Consider the following 9,921-nt stretch of genomic DNA (forward strand, 5'->3'; position numbering starts at 1 on the left):
CGGGGCGCGGGGCTGGCGCCCAGGCGGCGGCGTGGGGGAGATGGGCCGGGAGGGCCCCGCCTGGGCCCCGACGGGCCATGGGAGGCGACACGGTGGGAGGCGACGGTGCGACTTGTGGTGGCGCGGGATTGGCTGCAGGCAGCGGCGGCTTTCCTCCGGCGGCGGCGGACGCGTCCGGCGCGCGGAGGGGCGATTTGCTAGGGTTTGGGCCGAGATTTCGGAGGGGGAGGTGTTTTATAGGTAGAAGGAGCTAGGAGACTCCAAATAGAGTGCGGTTTTCGCCCACACGATCATGATCGAACGACCTAGAGCAAGGAAGGGACTTAGAGGGGTTTTGGGCTGTTTGGAGGGGGGTTTTGCTGCAACACACAAAAGGACTTTGCGGCTACCCGGTTAACCGTTGGAGCATCAAACGACCTCCAAATGGAACGAAACTTGACAGGTGGTCTACCGGTGGTGTACCAAGGCCACTTGACAAACCTCGGTCCATTCCGAGAACGTTTAAGACCCGCTCACGAAAAGAAACAAGAAGGGTGCGCCGGTGCACGTGGTAGTGTTGGATTGCAAAACGGACAACGGGGAAAATGCTCGGATGCATGAGACGAACACGTATGCAAATGAGATGCACATGATGACATGATATGAGATGCATGACATGAACAAAATGCAAAACGAAAGACAAAACCCGACCACGGAGGGAATATCATAACACATAGCCAAAAATGGCAAGAGTTGGAGTTACAAATATGGAAAGTTACATCCGGGGTGTTACAAGCACCATGTACCTAAACCGGGGTATAAAGTGGTGATTCGGAGTTTATTACCCCGAGAAACAAACATCCAAGAATCATATCTAGGTTGGTCCCATTTTTGTTAACTCTAGCCACCTACTCCTATGTTTTTTTGGAAATGGATGCGTGCCCCCGGCCTCTGCATCATAATGATGCATGCAGCCATCTTATGTGTGGATAGCAAATCTAGTCCTGGTCATACCACTGTGTACAGCGTTTCCCCTATATTTCCCTTTTCGACCAAGAGACCGGCTGGATGACCAGTCTGTACTACTTTCACCCCCTATCCTTCCTGTTTGTACCAAGTCCGATGCACATACTAAATTCCCCCACCCCCACTTTATTTCTTGTTTGAACCAAGTACAAGAATCGACTCCATGAAGTAGCTTTACCTCTAACAATAGAAGAAAAAAATGTGTCGTTTGACCATCCGATCGAGAGGGGCTGAGAGGTAGAAAATTATGCACATGCAGCGACGTAGCGAGCTGGGGAAGTAGAGCTAGGGCGGTTTCGAAGGAAGATACACCTAAAGGTCATCGGGATGTGGATAGGTGGGCGGCGGGAGGCCGGATCCGCCCACACTTGGGCAACGACGAAGGGTTCGGAGGACCTCCCGCGCCGGCGCTCGGCCAGAGATAATGGTGCGGCCGGCAGTGGGTCTCCTCCCTCGCTGTCGACGACGGCCTAAACGCTGCCCCTACTCCCCTTCACCAGCGGAGGGGGATACGTCCGGACTGTAACCAGCGGTGAGGAAAGAAAGACAGTGTTTTTTGAAGGGAGAAAGATAGTGTTACCACCGCTATCTTGTTTAGAGCTGGAGAGGATGAGAATGTGTGAATAGAGCAACCCTAGCAAGCCAGCGCGGAGGCTCCGGCCTATATATATGTTGTGGGGTAGTTTTCCTTTTTCACTCCATCAAAACAATCGTTTAAAAGTGTGTATGTGCCAGGTCGCCTTTTTTTGAGTTGTTGATTGTTTTTTGAGATAGCTACCCGCTTATTCCAAGTGGTGTATGGTGTGCCAGGTCGCACTTTGTATCGTTCAAGTCTGGTACACGACCCTCCATTAAATGAACAACTACCCCCTCATAAAATTTGTGAACAAGCCCACGGCTAAAATTATCGGACATGTGGGCTGCCCCAACATGCATTATTATTTATATCTTCTATGTGGGAGTATCCTCAAAAAAAATGTGAGAGTACAATATTTATTGGGCCCCTTTGTAATTGGTGCTAAATTTTGACCAAAGATTTAACTGACAAAATGTTAGTGCATGTTAACAAAAATTATATCGTTTGATTAGTATTTGAACATAGGTTTCAATTATGTAATTTGTTGTGACATGCATGAAGATTTGGTTAGTTAAATTTATAGTCAAAGTTTGGTAAGGTGCATTAAATCAACACATGCAAGTATCAAAAGGAGAGTCATGGCATGCATGCATGCGTTGTAATTAATGCATCGGTAAACGCAAATTATTGAAATATATCGAGTGCAGTGCTTTGATGTGTCGCGTCAACTCGTACAGGACTGAGAAGTTTGATTACTACAACCCCCTCTCGCCTTAACCGCACCGGCCTTTGGCTGCATAACAGGTGGGCCACCCACCTGTTGGGCCCACCTGTCATACGCGCAAAGGCAGGAGCAGTAAGTCAATGAAGCTGCGTCCCTCCCTTGCCCATGAGCGTGGTGTCTGGCAGGACTAGGAGAAGCTTTCGTCGCTACACGCTCTCCCTCCCGCACGCGGTGGACATGCAGCAGTTCAATTGGTGTCCGATGTCCGGAAGCATACTGTCGTGGAATTGTCACGGCAGATGCCCTCATGCAAGGACTTAGTCGTGGAGCCATCGCAGCTAGGAAGCTTAAAGGGGTTAAGCGGGACAAGGAACACGAGGATTATACTGGTTCGGCCCCTTACGGTGAAGGTAAAAGCCTACGTCCAGTTGAGGTGGTATTACATAGGGTTTCGATGACCAGGGAGCTAAAGTGCTTTGCCTGACTATCAATCTGTTGTCCTCATCCTGAACCGCCGCCGGGTCATCCCTTTATATAGAGAGGTTGATGCCCAGCGGCTCTCAGAGTCCCGGCCGGCTTATAACAGCATCCGGCCCGGACTCTTAACTACTCTTGCCTTACATTACAAGTCTTGCCATAATGGCGGTTTATCACTACGGGCCTTAAGCCGCCTCTGGGTCTTAAGCCCATTATTGATCCGCCATCCTTAAGCTTGGTACTGGGCTTCACGTCATCATCATTATGACGTAACCCGGCCCCTCCTGGGTGGGTGATTCTAACGGTTATATCCTCAACATTAGGCCCCAGATTGATTTGAACCGGTTCATGTCAATCTTCAATACCTTTAAGAGAAAATCCTCTGGCTTCTACTTGTGCGAAGGTTATAACCCGCCGTGACGTCATCTTCTGGATTCTTGGTAACCCGCCATGACATCATCTTCCATTAAATTCATTTTTTTATTCTGTCATATCCCAACGGATCTTATCTTAATGACCATCCCGAGAATCAACGCGTTTCTGCGGCGAGATAATCACGTCTTCGGCCTCCTCGTTTCTCGCGCCCACTTACCAGCCGTCCCTTATAAATAGGCCCGGCCCATAAGCCTTCATCACTCTTCTCCTCCATCATCTTCCTCCTCTGTCGCTCCAGAGCCCGAGCTCCACCGCCGCCGCCGCGCCTCTCGTCTTCCTCAACCTCGGCCGCTGCATCACCCAGAACTGGTCCAGAGAAACGGCGGCGACCTCCGCGGCTCATTAGCGCCAGTAAGTCCTTGCCACTCCATACAGTAGATTCGCATTAGGGTTCTGTCGTTCTCCCCTGTTCTTCGTAGTTTCATCTCAAGTTCTTCACAGTTCCTCCACCACAGCTCCTTTTGATCCGAAAATGGTACAAAATTCCTGCGGTAGTAGTTTCTCACCCATTCTTATGCTATCAGATCCCTCTTGCCCGCAAAAAGATCTCGTTTAGAGCTTATGAACTTCTCTGTATCAGCTTTTTAGGTCTAGAAATTTTCCTTTCTGCACGATCGTTTGATCCAAAATAATCCCTGCGATCTGTGAAACTTGTTTATGCAACTCTTAGACAAAAACTGCATCTGTCAGCCATAGCGGCTCATATCGCCGGCTTAAAAGAAGCCATGCTTTGTGAAATTTCCGGCTTACTCATAATAGATTTAAATAACTTAAATTGCTTATAATACCCACGACAGCTTAAATAACCTGACACAATTAGTCATATATCATTAGGCCCCTTCATGAACCGCCGTCCTGAATACTGAACTGAAATTTTTCTCCGGCTTAAATTTGAACCGGAAATTTTCCTTTGTCATAGGCTTCCATTTTCCACAATGCCGCCCAAGGCTCCCAAGGCACCCATTACGTGCAACTGGGTGAGGTCCAACGTTACTGAAAGCACCTTAGATGACTTCGTAAAAACGGGTTACCTGCCCAAAAAGGGGGTCATGTCCTACTGTGCGCCTGACCCGTCCGAAGAGAGACCTCAACCAAAAGACGGAGAGGTTGTTGTATTTGCTGACCACATGAGCCGGGGCTTTGCTCCTCCTGGCTCAAAATTCTTCAGAGATGTTCTGAACTTTTTCGATCTGCGACCTCAAGACATTGGACCCAATTCCGTGTCGAACATTTGTAATTTTCAAGTGTTCTGTGAGGTATACCTTGGAGAGGAACCCATCCTGCTACTCTTTAGGGTGTTATGTTACCTGAACCGCCAGAATGAATGCGCCAACGGGCCTAGCTTTGAAATTGGTGGAATATCAATTCAACGATGGAGGGATTGTCTCTTTCCTTATGCTGAGCCGCCAAGCCACCCAAAGGACTGGAATCAGACATGGTTCTACTGCCAGGATACTTCTCCAGCTGATGAGAACCCTCTGCCCGGCTTTCGCGCCCTGCGTCTGGAGTCAAACCACCCCCTGCCAGACAAATTATCTCAAGCTGAGCGTCAACACTTATCACCACCATCAACAAAATCAAAGCTCTTCTGGGAAACGGCCTTAACGGTGTTGATCTGGTCCGGGTCTGGATTGCTTGGCGGGTGATTCCTCTAAACCGCCGCCCCGGCTTAATGTGTGATTACACGGGCCGGAAAGATGATCCTCTTCGGGACAGCCCCAACGACTTACCTGAAGACGTCATTGATGACATGACCAAGTCCCTTCTGAACGAGAGCTTAGCAGATTGCGGGAGGACCGGCTTAAGTCCCTTCTGCAAAGCTAACCCGGCTCCGGCGGTAAGCTGCTGATCTGAGCACTTTACTTTCCATTTTAACAATCTTCATCTTAACTTCAATAAACCTTTGTTGTATTTTTTAGGCTAGTGATAAGTTCTGGAAGGTCACGTATGACCATGAGGCTTCTAAAAAAGCCAGGAAGGCCAAAAAAGCCGCTAGGAGAGCCGCTCCCCGCAAGAAGGGGAGTAAGCCTAGCGCTCAGACCTGCTTGAGCTGGATGATACCTCCGAGTCAGAGGTAGCCCTTGATTCTTGTGCTCTTCTTTGTTTTTTGTTTGTTCTTAACCGCCTTATTGACACTGGTTATCAGCAGGAGGACACCGAAGCCAGTAACCCGGTGACTGAAGAGGTAACTATACTTTCCTCTGACTCGGAGCCCTTGCCAAGGCTGAAAGTCCGAAGAGTAACCCGGAAAGTAAGATTTTCACATCCTTTAGCTTATCAAGATCCTCAATTTCTTTTGAAGCAATAGATTCATGAGAGCCGGAGACACACCCAGACCAACAAGGATGTAGACCTCTCCTCCGGCTTACCTGAAGCATCAAGGAAGCACCGGACCGAGGTTATCTCCAACTTATATCCTTTTCATCCTTTAGCGGGCGTCACTCGTCAACCACTTAATTCGTCTGATTCAAACTATCAGGAAACTTCACCTTCCTCCGGTGACTCCATGAAATCTAACTTGCCGGCTTTCAAGACCGCACCCGGGTAATGATGATCAGCTTATTTTGTGCTTATCCTACTCATGTTTTTGCACTAACCTTTTGACTTTCAGTGCACAAGCAAAGCTCAGCAAGAGGGCAAAGAAAAGTAACCCGATCGAAGAGCCAGTCTTGACTGAACCCAACGCCTCTGCCTCTGAGCTGCCGTCTGCACCAGCTCCAGAAACCACCGCTCCAACTGAAGAACAAGCCATGGGAAGCTCTGACAACCCGAAGATTCCCAGCCCAGCTCAACCGGCTGATGACCCGGATGTGGTGATTACCCGGACCGAATATGTTGAGCCGGGACGACCCACTGTGCTGGCTAGATGCTCTGCTAAGGAAGAACTGCTGGAGCGCCATAGAGCCAGGCTGGACATTACTAACTATGCCAATCTGAGCATTGGAGATATTGTCGCTGGTTATATTGGTCAAGTGCACAACAGCCGGGACCTGGAAATTGACATGGTGAAGCAGATACAGCAAAAATCTGAGGTACAACTCTCTTGCTTACTCCATAGTCATCCTTACCATGCTAGCCCCCAAGTCTATTACTTATGATAGAATATGTTGTAGACTTAATACCGGCTTACTGGGTAACCCTCAAGGGCCGGCTTAAACAGCATAGGTCACCAGATTCTTTCCTTAGTTTAACCAGGTAGTTGAGCAATTTGACACATTAGCCCCCAAGTGCCAAGTACCTTTGCCTGCAAAGTGCTTGGGACTTATTTTCATGAACCGGCACTGTAAATAATGCTTTTCAGCCTACATTAGCCCCCAAGTGCCAAGTGTCTTTGCTTGCAAAGTGCTTGGGACTTTAGTGTTGCATGATAATCACTCAAACTGTAACCCGGAACTTGTACAGGCTGCCTGCAAGAAACTTAAATCGGAAATCTCTGATCTGAAGACCCGCCTGAAGACTCAGGAAAATGAGACTCAGAAGGCCAATGCCAAATTTGAGTTCAGTGTCTCTGCACAAGAAAAACTGAAGAAAAAATTTGAAACAGAGAGAAAAGCCTGGGCCGATGAGAAGACTGCCTTGCTCAGCCAGGCTGAACAAGCAGAGGCTGCTCTTACTAAAAGAACCGCCGAACTCTCCGGCTTAAAACGCCATGTATCGCAGATGGTCGCCGCAATCTTCGGTAAGTTACTCTGTAAGCTTATAACAAGTTTACATCATTTACGTCTGATAAGTCCCACCATTGTCACGACCGGATTTTCAGGATATAAATTCCCAGAAATACGGCCTGTGAGCTCACCAGCCCCAGGATTACTGTTAGCTAATGAGGCACCAACTTGATACAAGGAAAAACCAAGCAAGTACAAAAATATGTAGTACAAGGCCATTCAGGCCTAGGAGTACAACATTTGGTTTCTAATGGTTGAGGGCGGAAGCGATTGGGTACATCTGCGTCTATGGGGCTCCATTTCCCACAAGAACAGCTGACCAGGATAACTCCTATCTTCGCGAGGCTGCACACGTCAACGCGTAGGTTCCGAGGTGGTCACCGCGATGCTTAACTTCGAGCAAGGAATCTGGCCAAGACAATAGCCAGGGACAAGCCAGTGAGTACGTTTGAATGTACTCGCAAACATTAAGAACACGGGTATAATAAATCAAAAACATGCTCTGGATTATTATGTGATCACACGTCTGTCACGAAAAGGTACGAAAACCATGATGCACACATGTGGTTAAAATAATTCGAAGTAAAATACTGGGGTGCCAAACGAGTGTCTGAAAGACTCCTCGAGTGGAAAATGCGGAAAAATAATGCAGGTGCCAAACGAGGGTCTGAATGACTCCTCGAGCGGAAAATGCGGAAAAATAATACAGGTGCCAAATGAGTGTCTGAATGACTCCTCGAGCGGAAAATGCGGAAAAATAATGCAGGTGCCAAACGAGTGTCTGAATGACTCCTCGAGCGGAAAATGCAGAAATAATAATGCCGCAGTCGGGCGTCGGGGCGACACCACATAAAGGGCTTATAAAAGATAAAAGAACAACAAGCATGCCGCAGCCGGGCGTCTAAGCGACACCACAGAAGGGGCATATAAGAAAATAATCACAGCGAATATCCAGGAGGTAGGACCATCCCAGGGATACTCGATAATATACGTAAAATGGTTAGTCCAAAATAATAAAGATCATAATCCATAGGTACCATAATCATAAACAATAATTAGTACAGTCGTTTCTCCATCCGAAAACCGATAATTTAGTCAAGACGTATCTCCATCCGAATACCGCTACAGAGTTCTAGTTAAATCGTTCTCCATCCGAATACCGTTACCAGACTCAACTCAGACTGTGGTCTTTGCTCAAGGACATGACGATCCAACAAGATATATCCTCTGCAGAGGGAGTACCATTTTTCCACGAGTAACGGGATTACTCAGTCCCTCGGGACTAATTTCGTCTACGGTCTTTTGATTGAAAACACGCCTGACCTGCACACACCAGCTTAACTCACCAGTGTCTGGAATCACCCACGACACCTGCCAAGAAAAACTCTAAGTGGGGAGGCTACAACCTCGACGTAGCATGGGATCACAAAATTTATACCGCGCGCAAACTGGGGAAGCTATCCCCTTCGGCTACAACCGAAACACCCATGCCCCCGAACCGGATGACTGGCTTTAATCCATGGCCATGGGACCCTCATCACGGCCTCTCTGTACGGTGTGTGCTTTGGAAAGGGGTTGACAACCTACTGAACCATACCCTGTCCCCTGCAGGGACAAGTGGTGGCACCGACAAAGAAGGAAGCTATTGATCAAGACTCGGTCTACAACCGACTCCGGTGGTCCAGGAATCCACCAACAATATTACCACTAGTGAAATAAATCACCACTCCTCGAGCCTCACCATGCTATGCCGGGCATACTCGTCTCAACGAGGGATTAGGGACAAGCTCGTGTCTACCCAAGACCACGACTTTCCCGGCTTCCTACCGGTGTGCAAGAGAAGCTCACGAGGATGACCCAAATCACTAGTGTATCCTTGCTGACCACAAAACAACTCCAAAGTGCACTCATGCACGAGACTATACCGATACATAAACTATCACACACTCCAAGTCACAAGGTGTTGTGATCGCATCCAAACACCTCAACAAAATATTATGCCAGAGTTCAGAAATGCTTGCCTTCAAGAGTATGCAAAGGATGCACTTATTGGAAGCTTTCCTTTTCCTCCAAAAATCCTATTTTGCAAAATACACAAATACAAATATTTCAAACACAGTACCAAAAGTTGTCTCAAATATTTTTGAAATAAATCTTAAAATAAACTAGATAAATTTGAGAGAGGTAGGAAAAAGAATCAACTCATTTGGAGTTTTATTTTAAAAGCTATAGCCAGTCAAAGTTTGGTCAACTATGTTTTTAAATAAAACCAGAAAAAGGGAAAACGCTTCGAGGGAAATACGCTTTCGCAGCAGAGAAACGTACGCGGGGTTTTGCGCCTTCACTTAAACAGAGAGAGGGCGGACGTGCGAGTCGCTGACAGTGGGTCCAGAGGGCCCACTAGTCAGGTTTGACTGGTCTCCCTCTCCCTCCTTTCTCTGTGCCCGAACGGTGGCGAGGCTCCGGCGGTCGCCGGCGACGAACGGCGGCTCCTCGAGGGCATCTGCGGGCAGGGATGGGTTGGCTAGACCGAGGCGATCCTCTGGGTGGTTGTTGGGTCGGCGGAGGTGGAAGGAGTCGCCGGCGGCGAGCTCCGCGGCGGGGAAAAGCTACGGTGGTGAAGTGCTATTAGTGCTCCGGTGATCTCCGATCGAGCTTGGGTAGCTGGGCAGCTCCGCAAGGACCAGAGGGAGCGACTGGTGGTGCTAGTTGGGCGAGAGGGTGGCCAGTTGCGACGAATCGCACCGGAGCCAAGCGGTGGCCGAACTGGCCGGAGTTGAGGAGGACGGTCCTCTCCGGTCAATCTGCGGCTAGGGGAGCTCTACAGGGAGTGTCCGATGTCGCCTGAATGCTCGGAGGGGCTTGGGGTTCCTTTATATAGGTGCTCGAGGTCGGACCGTGGCGGTAGAAGATAGGATCGCCGGTGACAGCCGTTGCTGTAGTTGCAGGGCATCGTGGCGGCGACGAACGCGTCCCGACGAGTGGGAGGATAAGCACGGCCTGTGCTCTGAGGCAGCTGGCGCGCGCTGGTGGTTTGG

Source organism: Triticum aestivum, chromosome 4D (genome assembly GCF_018294505.1).
Source record: "Triticum aestivum cultivar Chinese Spring chromosome 4D, IWGSC CS RefSeq v2.1, whole genome shotgun sequence".
Taxonomy (NCBI): Eukaryota; Viridiplantae; Streptophyta; class Magnoliopsida; order Poales; family Poaceae; genus Triticum; species Triticum aestivum.